Source organism: Bacillus rossius, chromosome 1 (assembly GCF_032445375.1).
Source record: "Bacillus rossius redtenbacheri isolate Brsri chromosome 1, Brsri_v3, whole genome shotgun sequence".
In the NCBI taxonomy this organism is placed as follows: domain Eukaryota; kingdom Metazoa; phylum Arthropoda; class Insecta; order Phasmatodea; family Bacillidae; genus Bacillus; species Bacillus rossius.
Genome location: NC_086330.1, coordinates 258,252,651 through 258,265,931, shown reverse-complemented (window position 1 = coordinate 258,265,931; position 13,281 = coordinate 258,252,651). Strand labels below are relative to the sequence as shown.

At 36.2% G+C, this 13,281-nt stretch overlaps 1 protein-coding gene across 1 annotated transcript in view; it reads left to right on the top strand.

The window, feature by feature from the left end:
• The first annotated feature begins 11,732 nt into the window (after positions 1 to 11,732).
• The window catches only part of LOC134527509 (uncharacterized), a 114,860-nt gene continuing 113,311 nt past the window's right edge, over positions 11,733 to 13,281 (top strand). The window contains exon 1 of the mRNA XM_063360239.1: positions 11,733 to 11,793. The gene's annotated coding sequence lies outside the window, so the exon portion shown is untranslated. The remainder of the gene's footprint in view (positions 11,794 to 13,281) is intronic.

The window sequence follows — 13,281 nt, the reverse complement described above, 5'->3', positions numbered from 1 at the left end:
CATTACGGGTTTAAGCTGATGGAGCTGTTGGAGCACTTGCAGCTAATGGTCAATTGAAGCATAGGAGCAAAATGTAGATGGATCTGATGACGTTAATTGTAGCTCTTGGAGCCTGCCGTATATTGGAGAGATCGAATTTTTTTTCGATCAAATGATCCTCTTTTTTAATTTGTAGATTTGACTCTAGTATTATTGTAAATGGTTCTTGATTTGACTAGCGTATTATTCCATATGGTGCATGTATATAAGCGAGTCCTAGACATCAGGACGCTCAGTTTGTTACTGACGTCGGCGGTGTAAGGATCACCTAGTTTGTTTCTTCTGGTGCATAAGTCGTGTCAATTAGCTGTTCTTGAGACCTCGATGGAATCTTTACCGTCTTTAACGTCGAACTCGGAGGTTGTACCATCGTCTACGGGAACCTTGACGACAGCTACGATGGAGAAGGTGCAGATCCCGTTGGCAACGACGGCGTCAACATTGGAGGAGATTTCAACAGATGTGATACCACCATCATCCGAAGTTTCATCGTCCGCAATGGATTCTTCAACTAACGAAGAGCGTACATTGCGTCAGTGCAAATACTGTGACGCATCATTTACTATCACCTCAAATGCTCGCAGACATGAAAGAAGCAGTTGTTCTAATAATGTTAAAAGAATACAATTTCAGTGCAATAAGTGCAAAAAACTAATTTCACGTCTTGATAGCTTACATCTTCATTATAAAAAATGCTCCGAGAAAGTTAAGTGTGAGTATAATGAACATGGTTCTTGTTTTGACTCATGTGTTGTACCGACTGATGAGTCTATATAAGTGAGACCCTGGTGATATGGACTTCAGTCCGTCTCTGGCTGCGGTAATGAACGGATCGGATAGACATTTAAAGTCATGTAAAAGGCTTAGTCCGTACAATAAGAAGACTGTTTGAAACGAGGAATCCAAAAGGCTTTGGTAATTTGTCAGTGTTTTTTTTGTACTTGTAGTAGTGTATTGAATTTATGTAATAAAATTTTTTTAAAAGAACTTGTGGTGTTTTTATTTTCTCAAACCTAACACTTTTTTAGTATTTTTTTAAATTAAAGTTGTTTTGTATCGGCCAGGGATCTAACCAAGGACCTTAGTCGATCCAATCAATCATTATATGGATTACAAATTTATTTATTGAATTTTGGATTTTTTCCCGTTTTCTAGCTACATTATTACATGATTTCAAGATGGCGGCCATAATAAATGATTACTGCACTGTAGCGGGTTAGAATAAAATTATCCAGATGGAAATGTACTCTATAATACAAGTACACACACACAGGATGGCGTACTCCGGCAGGTGGTGGCTCCTGGTAGCATGTACTGAACATAAAATGTCGGATCCATGATGGTTGACAAGGACAAAGTCAAATTTCAAGGACAAAGTCAAATTTCAAGGTCAAGGTCAATTTTCAAGGCTAGGTCAAATTTCAAGGTCAATGTCAAATTTCAAGGTCAAGGTCAAATTTCAAGGTCAAAATTCAAGGTCAACAGTTGAGGACAAAAGTATAGTGTCCAGATAATTATACTAACATGGTATCGGCACACTGTAGCAGACGAAAACAAGATGGTGGTCTCCAGCGGATGAAGACAAGATGTCGGACATGACGTCATACCAGTTGACGATATATACCTTGGTATTGTTGGCGGTAGATCAGTCTAGGTAGCTTTCATGGAGGAAGGATCGACTGTTTACTCTCGCCGGGAATCGAACCAATGACGTACATCGATATAATCAAACAAATTCAAATACGTTAATTTTTTGATGAATTTTGGAATTTTTTTCATTAAAATCGGATAATAAATAAAGATTATCAAGATGGCGTCCAAATTTCAAGATGGCGTACATGACGTCATACTGCCGGATTATATAATATATGATATGAAACATGTGGTGGGAGTCAGTCTGCTTGCAGCCACCGCGGAGGATGGAGCCTGTCGCCATTTTTATTTTTTTTGCACTCGTCGGGTTCGAACCGAGGACTCCGAACTCCGTGTCGAAAATGTATGATTTTTAAATATTTTTTATTAATTGAATTTTTTTATAAATTTTAAAAAAAATTTCATTACAATCGGATAATAAATAAAGATTTTAAAGATGGCGACCGTAACGTAAATTGCAACGGTGACGTCATCATCCAATATGTCTGTCATGGCATCCTAGTTTTCAAGGTCATGACCTCGGCGGCTTAGAGCGGCTAGCTCTTAGGAGTTTTAAGCCGCTTTTAGGAATTTGGGTTCTTTCTAGGGCAAAACAACTTTTGAGGATTTTTCGAAATTCTAATTTTTGGATTGTGGAATTTTTTGAGATTTTTTGGCGGAATTTTTTTCACAGAAATGTAAATTTTGACGAATTTTGAGGAATTTTGGGCAATTTTTGCCCAATTTTGGCGAATTTTGAGGGTCAAAGGTCAAGGTCAAACTTGTCCCGTTACGCTATGTCCCGTTACACTCCTCCAAGATGGCCGCCGTGACGTCACAATCCAAGATGGCGGAAAACACCACAGACACCACAGCCAGAAGCCAGATCTCGGATGCCCTATTATATACTACTGTCCTGCCTTTTTGATTGTGGTTCCAAAATGTTCATTCCTTTTTATTGTGCTTCCAAAATGTACTGCCCTTTTGATTTTGGTTCCAAAATGTTCTTCCTTTTGGTTGATGGTCCTTCCTTTTTGTTCATTGTGCTTTTAAAGGTGCTTTTTTTTTGATGGGATTCTTGGTTCTATTGCAAGCGTAAAAACATGTTACGATGGTTTAGTTGAATATAATTAGTTGTCGATGAAGAAGGTGGTGAGGTTCGGTAATGACTGGTCTATACGTCTGACATTGTTTATGACCCTGTCTCGCGGTCCGAAGACGTTTGGTTGTATGTATGTATGGCTTTTTATTATGAATGGTTTAGTTCGAAAAACTATACTTTCATGTTAGGCTTATCGGCAACGTATTTAATTCGTCGAACATTGTCGTATATTGTCTTGAGTTGTTTTTCGTTGAGTTAATTACTGATAAACTGCATGAAAGTAATGTAAATCAAAATATAAAATTTATTTAATATTTAGTTATACTTTTCACTGGTCAAGAAGCAAACCGACGACAGGAATCCATCGATTCAATATGTAAATGAATGAGTTATATTTTCGTTGAAGTATGGCATTTTTCCCGAATTTATAAGTCAATAAATACAAATATCTAAGATGGCAGTTGTAATTGCTTATAAAATGATGGTAGTAGTAGAATTTAGGCCTCCTTTAGGATTTTGAACATGATTTATTGAATTTATTATTTTGATATAAAATTAAATGTTTTGCATCGATCAGGGATCGAACCAAGGACATGAATCGATCGATTCAATCAGTATATTGATTATAATTTTATTAAATGAATTTTGTAATTTTTCACGAATTTCTAGCTAAATAATTATACATTACCTAGATGGCACCCAAATGATAAGATGGCGGGCACCTCAGTAGTAATAAATGATTACTGCACTCTAGCGGGTTAGAATAAAACTGACATGATGGTAATGTACTCTTTAAGATGAGTACACACACACAAGATGGTGTCCTCCAGCAGATGAAAATATGACGGTGGCAATGTCCTCTAGCAGGTGGTAGCTCGTGGTAGCGAGTACTGAACACAAAATGATGTATCTAAAATGGTGTCAAGGTCATGGTTAAATTTTACGGTCAAGAAAAAGTTCAAGGTCAAGTTAAAATTTCAAAGGTCGAGGTCATTTTTCAAGATAAATGTGAAATTTCAAGGTCAAGGTAACATTTCAAGGCCAAGGTAATTTTTCAAGGTAATTTCAGAGTTTAAGGTCAAAGTTCAATTCCAAAAGTTGAGGACAAAGGAATGGTGAACAGAAAATTATATTAACATTGCGCTGGCACACTTTAGCAGACGAAAACAAGATGGCGGCCTCCAGAGGACTAAAAGGGGGCGAACATGACGTCATATCAGTCGGTTTTGAATTAAGGTCGGGAATCGATCTAATCAATCATAATTCTAATATGTAAATTTTTGATGAATATTGAACCTTATTTCATTAAAATCGGATAATAAATAAAGATTTAAAAGATGGCGTCCGTAAGGATAATCGATACAGTGGTGATTTGATTCTAAACGACGGGTGTGACATAAGTCATTTTTATTAGTTTTTATTGAGAATTTTTTAAATACATTAATAAATGACTGGTTTACTCTCGCCGGAAATCGAACCGATGACCGAAATCGTTTAAAAAACTAAACATTTTAAATAGGCAATTTTAATAATATTTTTTTGGAATTTTTTCGGAATTTCTAGCAATGAAATTACGGATTTTCAAGATGGTGGACGTAACAATACATGCAACATTAAAATAATCTAATATGGCGGTCGTAACGTAAAGTGTAACGATGACGTACTCAACCTAGATGGCGGGCGTAACGAAACAAGCATCATTTATAAATAATCCAAGATGGCGACCATTACGATAAGGTCATCAGTGGTATTTAATTACTAGTTTGTTAAGATTTTATTATTCAATTCGATTAATTAAATTTTTAATGATTTTTAAAATTTTTCCCGATTTTATAACATAAAAATTACGGATTTTCAAAATGGCGGACATGACGTCATACTAGTTGACGAGATATATATATATATACTTTGACATAAGTGGTGGGGGGAGTCAGTCTGCCAGCGGCTTCCTTGGAAGAAGGTTCGATCGACATCTAAATTTTTTTTGCCCTCACTGGTTACGAACCGATAACTCCAAGCTCCATGTCGAATAGTATGATTTTAAAATATTTTTATTAAAATTTTATGAATTGAATTTTTTTATAAATTTTAAATTTTTTAAATTAAAATTGGATAATTAGTAAAGTTTTCAAGATGGCGGCCGTAACGGTAATTGCAACGGTGACATCATACTCCTAGATGAAGTCTGCGGTTTAGAGCGGCTAACTCTTAGGACTTTTAAGCCGCTTTTAGGAATTTGGGTTCTTTCTAAGACAAACGTATTTTGAAGTTTTTCGAAATCCTAATTTTTGAATTTTTGAGGAAGAACATTTTTCCTCAAAACGGGGATTTTGTTAGTCTTTTTGAGTCATTTTTGAGGAATTTTGAGGAAGTTTTGAGTCCAAGATGGCCGCTGTGACACCAGAGCAATCGGTCATTGACCCGGCACCAGGCACCAACGCCTGGTGCCTGCGCTAGAAGAAACTATTATATACTACTCATCTGTTGTAAGGTGTGCATCATTAAGTGCTGAACAATACCAAATATTGTAATAGAGACAATATAGGAAACTCATAATAAATACGCGAGACAAGTGATGTCAGCGAACCTGGCGATGTGGAGTGTAACTAAATTTTTTTGACATTGTGCGATTATCTTTACTACTGACTTTAACAGGTTCAGGCATACCTATGACAATCTTCAACAGGCGTAGACAGCGTGACGGTGACGGTGTCTGGTCTCTACCTTGAGGCGTCGAGGTGCGTATTCTTCCTTCTTGTGAACTTAACTAGCTACTCGTTCGGTCGAAACTTGGCTTTTTAGACCTGCGTGCGGTTATGGCTGTAGAAAAGAACTCGATCCATCTGGGAAGGGCTTACTAAATGTTCGCTGACAGTAGGTTCCGGTCACGTGACATTGATTTAAACTTTCCCGCGGGTTTTTTTTCTGCACTTCTTCCAATCTTCCGCGCGGGTAACCTACACCCCAGGAATGCAGCCGTCTCCCGGCGCTCACTGCCGTGCGTGCTACTCGCTCTGTTTGTCTCTCAGCGCAGGATTAGCGCGGGGAGACGAACCACAGCAGAATTTATTTTTACTATACACAATTAAATCATTAATAAAATATGAATATTACAAAAATAAAGTCAAATTAATGAAAAATGTGGTAAAAAGTTAATTTTTAATGCATTTTTAAACTTGAAACTACAAAAAAAATTATTTTATATATTAAAATTTATAAGAATAGCATATAACATTATTTAAAGAATTTTTAATAGTTACGTCGTATTTTCATGTCTGTCCATATACAAAATATATTTAATTTATTTAAATAATCTAATTGCGTTCTTCATAGTTCTTCTATAAAGATAAAAGGATTTTGTACCTGTTTATCAACTTATTACTATACATACTAAGTAGGTCAGTTCATAGTCCCCTAGAAAGTTACATGAAGGAATACTCTTATGTATGCCTTGAAATTACAATAATTTACGAGTTTCATCATTTACCCGACTCGCAAATTTTTTTGCTTACAAAAATTATGAAATTGTTATTGATAAAAAAATATAACAGGGAAAAATAAAATATTGAAACATATATTTATCAACTGTGAGATTTAGATCTGTATAAGTTGTATGTGTGTTTTTTATAAACGCATAAGAAATTATTTTCAAAGTTTGGTGTGGTGGTGATACGGTCTAAGGTGCTGTGCCAATATTAGAATATAAGGATCGTGGGGTTGAATTAGCTAACCTTTTTAAAAATATATTTTACCCTAATAAGCTGTTTGACATAACTTTACAATATGTAATTTTTATTAAAATTTTGAAAATATTTTGATTTTGTTATTAAAAAAAAATTGGTTGTCTGTAAAGTTGGTTTACGGACGATAGTTCAACGTGACAACGTCATAACAAAACATTGATGAAATGATTGATCCAGAAGAAAAGGAAATATCATATTCGGCCTGAGACTGAGCCGTAATAGGTTTTTGCAACCAAACCATTTAGGAATTAAAAAGATTATATTCTTTGAGGAAGATTTTTTTTTTAATTTTTCAATCTTTTGCATCATAAAATCTACCTCTGCATACTTTTATGAATAAAAATGAATCATTTTTATTGAATTATCACTATTTTGTATGGATAAAAAGGAGTGAAATGAAATGTGCAATTGAATTAAAAAATTTACTTTTATTTGCATTCATTAATTCAAATATATTTATTACTTTTGAAATGTTGTGTTCGCCATATTTATTTTTACAAGTACAAAAAAAAGTTTCATAGCTGCCGGGTTTCGAACCGACAACATTAGTTTAAGAAATAGGTACGCTAACCATACGCCCACGAGGCCACACTGAGATAACATAGTTTCAAATATTAAATATAAACGTATTTATAAAAACTTTGTTCACGGTAGGGGAAAAATATTATTTCGATTTTATAACAAATACGCATCCCAAATACACCAAACTTATTTATAATGTGTTACAATATTTTTTAAAACATTGTGCAAAAGATCCCGGGTGTAATTTGAATTATTATGTGTAACTGTAAAACACCATTGTTGGTCCAACACGTATTTGAATTTTCAACATTACTTTTGAATAACCGTACCGATTGTGCTGAAAATCGGTGGACGATCGTTAAATTACATAATATTAATAATTCAAACGACGAAAATATGATTGAAAAGTCAAATCGATGGTTGTTCCAATCGAGTGGAAGAGAGAAGCCACGCATGCGTACAATGAGCAAACAGAACACATCCGTAGTGGGACATCCGTAGTGGGACACTTTTTCGTGCGTGCAGCCAGCGTTCATCGATTTAATAGACGTTGTCACGTCAAAAATAATCATTGAAGTTAGTGTCAATAACTCAATGTCATGACCTTATAAGCTAGAATTATTTTAATTTACGAAATACTTTGGTCAAAACTATCTCTCTTTGTAACAAACTGAGCTCCTCTAAGGAATTTTAAATTTTTATAATTGTATGATGGAAATTTTCCCTGAAAAAGGAGACTTTTGAATTATTTTAGACCATTTTTTTTATCAAGGTCATTCAAGATCACAGCTGGTTGTATCCATCTTGCGATGATAGTCAAGTTTTAATGATATAATTAATTTTTACTAAATTAATTGAAAAAAATATGATTTTACATAAATTATTTGTACAGCAGTCAGCAGGACTATATATAAGCAGCTTGATTCCTACTTGTAAAATTTAATAAATTTCAAAAGATAATTACTGTTTGTAAACACACATAAGACTTTCTTCATTTAGGTACTTTTTATTGGTGGCTGTGCAGTCCAAGACAATGTCCTACTTTGAGGAAGAATTCACTTTCTGCAGAACATCTTTAATTAAATCTAATGTTTTAACAAACATTTCGTAAGTCCTAACAGTACCGAAAAAAATATGGTTGCGGTAGTGCACCTTGCAGGTAACACTGGAATATTATGGTTTACAGCCAACGAAATAAGGGGCAAGATTGTGGATCTAGAAGGCGAAGGTGACTAATCATGGTCTACAGGCTCTCGATCATAGGCATCGAGTGACAGACATACCCGAACATGGGCAAAGAATACCGAGAGACCAGCCACAGTTGATCAAGTCTCAAAATCGTAGTCCCATAAGAAAATCATTAGCTTGTAACCCCATTTATAAACTACAATTATGCAAAAAAAATAAACAGTACAATACAACCTACATATACTTATGTAGCGATCTTATAATTTGGCGCAACCAGAAGTTCCTGTTTCAGCCGGATATTTTTTGAATGCGTAGGCATATTCTAGGAGGCTCATATTTGCATAAACATGGCCCTTTTCCCTTTTGTCACACCTTTCGTTTATTACTTATTTCACAGTCTACTTTTCAGAGGCTGAAGTAAGCAAGGCAGGCGTGTGAATGGCCCATATAGCAGGATAATGCAATCTTCGTCTTCGTAAGCACGATTCCACTGCAGTCTAGGTTTTTCACATCGATGATACTCTTCCCAGCCAACGCCAAAGGGTGTGTTGTCGCAGCAGGTCGCAGTATCGATTGGTAGCGGATTCTTAGATTTCATATTCAATTGCGTTGAGGTGTGGGTGACTGTAAATGCATTTCATCGATGACTGTAACATATTTTTAAATAACTTCATGCAGCAGTAACTGATATACTGGCTGCGAGCGAATAACTGCAATGACTGTAACTAACTGCTGAAAGCATCAAACTCAGTTCAGCACTCGGCGAAATCTGACGTGTATGTACCGACCGACTGAGCTAACAGAAACAAAATGAAATGAAACTGCTCCTGCTCAATGCAATAAAAAGTGGTAAGTAAGTACTACGATGACGCCACAAATCCATACTTACAAGTTGACATGTGGTTTCAGGGAGTGAAAGAGACCTATCAAGAGGAAATTAGCGTAGATTAATTGATTAGGTAGATATGATACAAGTAAGGTGGATTTTACAGCAAATAAAGTTAGGATGAGATTGATGTAGCCAATTATAAATACAGAATCAATAAGCTAGGAGGGAAGGTAGTGAGTAGAGAGGAAGTGTGATAATAAATATTTCAAATAGAATGGAGGAGGGAGGAGTGGTACTGATGAGATTTATGGGATGAAATAGGATTTGTGTCAAAAAAAATATGGGATCGGTATTGTTCCTTTACGTATGTCTTGATAATATTAGTGGGGACGAGTTCGCTGGTGGACATCAAAAAGGAATGAAGTGTAATTTTTTGTAGGTGCATCCATCCATGATAGAACCTGGAAATTCTGAATTCTATGATCCAAATATATTTTTGTACGAACCATTGCTAAATGTTTATATTTTTTTATACATGTAGTGATTGCACTTGCTACTCAGAAATCATATAACATAAAATAATTTTCTGAATTTTTTTATATAATTCTATGAAGTTTTAGTACTTTTCTAATAAATTTTATTTGTATCTGTTACATTAATTTTTTTTAAACATCGAGGATCAAATCCTGAACATCATAATTACATGACAGGCCAATTTTCATAAATGTTTAAATATTTTTTTCGTTATTGTAAACTTTTTATAACTATTCAAAATCATAGATATCGGCCAACATGGCCTTTATTAAAATGGCTTCCTCTGGAGTTTTCTAATATCCAAGAGGACATATCTAAGATGGGGACGGGTGTCAGGGTAACAATATGGCCCCCAGTTCAATTTCAAAGTCCACGATGAATGCTAAAATTCAATCTAATATGGCAGTCATGACGTCTTCTAAGATGGCGGCTGACAATAACGTATTGTCAACCAGAACCCATCGCTCGCGAGCCTAGCCAGTCCCGGGAGCTCGAGCGAGAGGGGCGTGTGTTGGGGGGGCGCTCCCTGCTCCACGGAGCACGTGCTAGTGACGGGGCCGCGGCAGGCGAGAGCTAGCAAGGCTGCCATGTCCACATGTACATACAGACGTGGCGCAGGCCTGAGAGCTGTGACCGCAAGGGCCCAGGATACCTGGGCACACATACTGTGTGCAAACATTCAGGAAAAAACAGCGAGCGTCACACTTATCATCGCGCCTAACACAAATACACCCCTGAGTAGGCGGGCCCTTTAAATATTGTTACTGAAAAAAATAGTTGTCTGTAAAGTCGGTTTACGGACGATAGTTTAACGTGACAACGTCATAACAAAACATTGATGAAATGATTGATCCAGAAGAACAGGAAATATATTCGGCCTGAGACTGAGCCGTAATAGATTTTTGCAACCAAACCATTTAGGCATTAAAAATATTATATTTTTTGAAGAAGAATTTTTTTTGTTAAATTTTTCTATATTTTGTATGATAAAATCTACCTCTGCATATTTTTATGAATAAAATTGAATCATTTTTATTGAATTATCACAATTTGTATGGATACAAAGGAGTGAAATGAAATGTACAATTCAATTAATAAATTTTCTTTTATTTGCATCATTATTCAAATATATTTATTACTTTTGAAATTTTACGTGCGCCGTATTTATTTTTACAAGTACAAAAAAGTTTTGCATCTGCCGGGTTTCGAATCAACAACATTACAATTAGAAGTTAGCGCCGCTGATCGCTCAGCCATGAGGCCATATTCGTTTATTTCAAGTTTCAGATTTTATATATGTTGTTAAAAATTTTGTTCACGGTAGGGGAAAAATATTATTTCGATTTTATAACAAATACGCATCCCAAATACACCAAACTTATTTATAATGTGTTACAATATTTTTTAAAACATTGTGCAAAAGATCCCTGTTGTAATTTGAATTATTATGTGTAACTGTAAAACACCATTGTTGGTTCAAAACGTAGGTATTTGAATATTCAACATTACTTTTAAATAACTGTACCGATTGTGCTGAAAATCGGTGGACGATCGTTAAATTACATAATATTAATAATTCAAACGACGAAAATATGATTGAAAAGTCAAATCGATGGTCGTTCCAATCGAGTGGAAGAGAGATGCCACGCATGCGTAGGCCCTACAATGAGCATGAAGAGAGATGCCACGCATGCGTACAATGAGCAAACAGGACACATCCGTAGTGGGACATCCGTAGTGGGACACTTTTTCGTGCGTGCAGCCGGCGTTCATCGATTTATTAGACGTTATCACGTCAAAAACTCTGAGCGTTCCGACGGAGATGACACACGGACAGTGGTGCCAATCTCCCCAATGAAGATGGCGCATTCTCCCCCTTCTTAAACCAACAATCTTTCCCTCCCCCAACCAAACCATGTGATTACCTAGGACATTGAATTTGATAGTGTCCAACAAGGTGGTCCAGGGGTCCTCACCAAGGAAAGCGGCCCGTGACACGCGAAGAGGGCGGGAGTGCGCGGGGTGATGTGGGTCAGCGACCACGGCCCGACGCGGAGGGCTTGCCCGCCGAGGCGAGGGCGAGCTGGTCGATACCCGTGAAGGTCGACGACTGTTTGGTCGATGCGGCGCGCACGCGACTCGCCAGGGCCAGACGCTCGCGCGCAGTGTCCGAGCCGCGCGCTGTCGGGCGAGTACCAGCAGTGGTGAGTATGCAGTTTGATGAACGAACATCTAGCATTTGTAACATTGCTACAGTGAATATCGCAGGCTTCCGCGGCCATTGTCTGGAGTTGCTTGGCTTCGGGATTGTAGCCGCGTCGAAGGCGAAGATATCACCAACGTTTCGGTAGACGTTGCAGTCGCCATCAGCAGGTAACTGCTCCCTGGTGATGGCGACTAGAACGTCAACCGAAACGTCGTCGGTGATATCGTCGCCTTTGACGCGGTTGCAACCCAGAAACCAATAAACTTTATTGCTACACTAGTTTCTAATATATTAAAATTGTCTGCTCGTTAACTGTTCTCAATATTTGTGTGTATTTTCTACATATATAAGTGAGATAACAAGGTTTGAGAGTGTTAGTTCTGGCGTTGTTAGTATTTACATTTCATGTCTTTGCGATATTGAAATTCTGAAATATAAAATTTTCCATACTAAAATTGATGATATGGATTTAGTGCGTGGTATTAACACTATTATCATCAATTGTGGACTGCAGTATATGATATTTTGGTCCAAAGGTTAGATTCGGAATGTGCATTTCGTTTGTCGACCACCGTTTTGATTTGAAAGGTCCTGGTAGCAATTTTAGTGGCCTTGATTTTCCGAAATTCTCATTTTAATCTCCAATTGTCTTAAAATGACTCAAAACTTCTTGACGTATCACTTTCCGAGCGAAATATAACCCTTTTTGAAGACACAACTTCTTACCGAGAATATTAAAATTCAAAATTCAATGAAGAGCCAAAGTTTTTTTTTTTTTTTTTAGCAAAATTGCGTAGTTTTCCTGAAAAAAACAAAACAATTAAGCGTTTTAGGACCTGAACTTTATCCTGAGTACCAATATATGAAACAAATTTTTAATTTATAAGAAAAGATTAAGTAATATATGCACTAATGTTATCTAGATTGGAGTCCTCGGTTCAATTAAGCTAAGGGTATAAGCAAATTATTTAGTAAAATAATTGAAGAAATAAATAAAAATTTTAATTATTATATAAATCTGTCAAAAAATAGACAAACTCATTTTAAAATCAATTAACGTTTACCTGTTAAGATTATTAAAAAAATCCGAAAACCTAACAAAATAATACCACGTCTAAAGTCAAGTATCAGACAGGAAGAGAAGAAGAAAATATTTTTAACACAAAGTCCCATAATAATTTCTCATAAGACATGACCAGAAATGTACCAACTTCTTCATTAAGGCTCAGTTACGGTATTATTAAAATATACATAAGACCTAAACTCTCCAATTACAGTCCCATCTAGGACACTTGAAAAGGTTTCACAAAATATATTTATGAAAAACCCCTTAAAACCAATCTAAATTCCATGTTAGTTGCTGACGAAATGCAACCATATGGCCCTTCTTACCACAATACATATGCTTTAGTAGTACATAAATGTGAATACTGGCCCTGGCTTCTGGCTGAGGTGCTTCTGCCGGGGTTCAGTCTGTGGATTGTGC